Here is a 3297-nt window from a genome sequence, read left to right on the forward strand (position 1 = left end):
GCCAAGGCTGGGCCTGTCCAGGGCCCTGGGCCTCCGGAAGCTGCCACTCACAGGGACCTGGACACCTGGCAGGACACGCCGTGTGGGAGATGCGGCCGCCATGGTGCTGCTGTTACAGGGAAGAACCCGGCTTCTCCGAAAGAAGGGGCTTTGGCGGGGGCCACCAGGCACCTCGCACTCTGTCGCGTAGCCCTGCAGCAAGGATGGGTCCGCCTCGACTGCACGCTGCCCGCTGCCCTGGGTGTCCCGAGCACCGCTAATCGGCTTCCTCTCCGCCCCTGTGACCCTGTCCAGGGACACGTGCTCACGGCGGTGGAGTGCGGGCATCGCTTCGATTTTCTGGGGCTCAAGTCCTCGTGTGCCATCTTAGCTGGGGGACATATCCTGCCTCTTAGGGGACCCCCACCCCATACTCACCGGGAACACCAAGACTCGCGCAGACACAGAGAACCAAGACTGGGTCCTGGATCCCAAACAGGAGGTGAGAACTCGGGGTGAGCCCCCGCCCTGCTCCCCCGGCAGCTCAGGCCCTGCTGGCCCAGCACCCTGCCGGGTTGTGGTCCCGTGTGCCAAGGATGCACTATCTCTGACAGCACCCCTAATTCGGCTGGACTCTCCAGAGCCCAGCTGGGCCAGCAGGGCACCTGTCCTGGCCACCCTGGGCATAAGTGCCCACCAAGGCTCTGTTGCCTCGCTTGCCAGGGAGTTTGGGGTCCTCCAGAAGCCTCAGGAGAGCAGCGTTGGGATTTCATCCCTTCTCTCCTGGAGAGTCCTGCACGCTGGAGTGGGGTGGCCCCCAAGTCCTGGGAACTGCTGCACCTCCACCTCCTCCCTGGGGTGGGCGGGGGTGCCTGTCCCCCTACATTACAAAAGCGAGTCTTTAGGAAGTAGGAAGGTGTGCAGGATCAAAGCCAGCCCAAGCAGGCACTCCTACCAGTGCAGGAACACCCCAGGACCACGCAGCCAGCGTATCCAGAGGGCAACTGCGGGGAGCTTTCAGCACTACCCAGCTCCCCTCCCGGCCGGGCCCGCCCACACCAGCAGCCTGCCTGGAGCGCCCCCTGGCGGCAAGAGACAACTATGCGCCCCGGACGGCCGTCTGCAGAGAAAGCTCTACCGCCAGGTGCTCTGACCCCAGCCCCGACCCATCCTGCGGGAGAGGAACCTGGAAGTCAGGACTATGGGAGCCCGTTTCTCCCACACGAGTTTTCATACTCCAGCCTTTTGGTGATCAGTGGCAGTGCAGCCTCGCAGGGCCACCTACAGCCCAGCATTCGGATGCTCGTGGACAGGTGCCTGAAGGTGGGAGAAGGTCCCTGGCCTCACCTCCGTGCAGACAGGACACCATTGCCTGCGAAGGCAGCCAAGGCTTCCAGGAGTGCGCAGACCGGCTGCACTGTCGCTGGGACGGAGGTCCTCAAAGCAGAGGGCTATGGTGGGACTCACAGTTGGGTGGTTCCCAGAACGGAGCAGGTGGGCGTGAAGCATCTGGTGTTGCTCACAGAGGTCCTTCAGCCAGGATAGGCCTCCCCAGGGCCAGAGCAGCCATGGTCCCGGGAACGTGTGGTGGCGGAAACACCACAGCAGGTGGGAGCACCAACCGGCTCTCACTCCCAGCCAGCAGGCACACTGCACTGTCCCTCCCGCCGTGCCCACCACCAAGCAGAAACACTGGCAGTGGCTCCTCTGTGGGTTGATGGAAGGTCCCCTGAGCTGCCAGGAACTCAGTAGGCGTAACACAGGGCACACAGCCCTCCAAAGGGGCAGCAGGAGCAACGCCTTTGCTGGCTTGGAACTAGGCCTGCAGGCCCAGCAGTGTGCAGGTGACGCGTGGGTGGGCACTGACCTACAAGGCATGGCAACTGGGCCAGTGGCCAGTGACTGCCCAGACCTAAGTCCTGGAGAGTGGCAGGGAAGGAGAGGGCCCCCGAAGCCATCGTGGACCTGGGCTCCCGTTCCCCCAGCTCCCCACTGGATGGCAGGCTGGGACACTACGGAGCCATTCTGGGCTCCTCAGGCCACTGAAGCAGCAGAGGTTGCCGTGCAGAGCGGAGTGGACATGGCTTTTGCCACCCCATGGGGCTGGGTGAGCAGGCCTCCAGATCTCCCAGGCCTGAGAGCACCGGGGGTGGAGGTGGGGCCCTTCAGCAGTGAGGGCTGTCACCCCCCAGCCTCAGCCAGCTACCGCCCTGGCTGAGGGCAGAGGCACATGGAAGGAGAAATGAGGGACACACCACCATGGGATGGTACATATGTATTTGCATGCACTGGCAGTGTCTCACCCACACCCATGTGCCCAGCTGTTCTTTCCTGACCCCCTACTCCGTCCCCGCCTTATTTCAGGAGTGTGGATAGTGAGGAGCGTCCTAGGAGAGTCTTTAGGCCACAGGATGCCCCTGGACAGGTGTGTCTGTAGCTAAGATAGCTGGCGAGGAGTCCACATGCTCAGGTGCTGCAGCCTTCGGTCGGAGTGGGTCAACAGCTTGCGGGCGGGACAGTGGCCACGTGACATTGGGTGGGGTGCGGTGTTGCTGGGGGGCTAAGGGGAGAGGTGGGCAAGAGTGTCAACGCAGGTGGGTGCATGGGTGGGTGGTCTGCTGGTTCAGCCGCCCACCTTCCGGGCCACAGCAGCTACAGGTCTGGGCACTGCAGGCCCTCACCCTCCAGAGCTCAGGCTGATGAGAAGTGTGGCAGGTGGGAAGGAGATGCCTCAGGGAAGGCAGCTCTTCCCCCACTTTCCAGTCTCCTGCCCTGAGTTTCTGGGGCGCAGTCCCCCAGTGGGGGCTGGCCAAAGTCTAATAAGCTGAGGCTGACCAGAGGGACAGCCATGGGCCCTCCCTGTCTCCTCCTCGGTGGACAAGCCCCCCAAGAGGGGACAGAGACCCTCTTGCGCAGCATTTCAGGAAAATGAGGCTTAAAAGGGAAAACCAAAAACTTGAGAGAAGGGGAGGAAGGACGAGGAAGCAGGTAGGGGGCCTCTTGCCAATGCCCAAAGACCCCTTTCCTCTTGGGGCCGTGGCCTACGACTCCCTGGCCTGGAGGGCCGGCGACGGACATCTGGGGTCATCGCCCCCCGTTGTTGGGAGCAGCTGTGCCTGCGGGCTCCCTGGGCGGGCCGGACTGGGCCTGCAGGGTCTGCTCATACTTCTGGAGCTGAGACCAGAAACCCGGGTTGGGCTCGGCTACCGGGCGGGCGCTCTTCACCATCTGCAAAGACAGGTGAACAAAGTGCCACCCCCCGCAGCCCCGCGGCCCCGGCCCGCCCCGCCAGGAGACACCGCCCACCTGGAAGGCCTG

This window comes from Tupaia chinensis, unplaced genomic scaffold (assembly GCF_000334495.1).
Source record: "Tupaia chinensis unplaced genomic scaffold, TupChi_1.0 Scaffold000332_1, whole genome shotgun sequence".
Taxonomy (NCBI): Eukaryota; Metazoa; Chordata; class Mammalia; order Scandentia; family Tupaiidae; genus Tupaia; species Tupaia belangeri.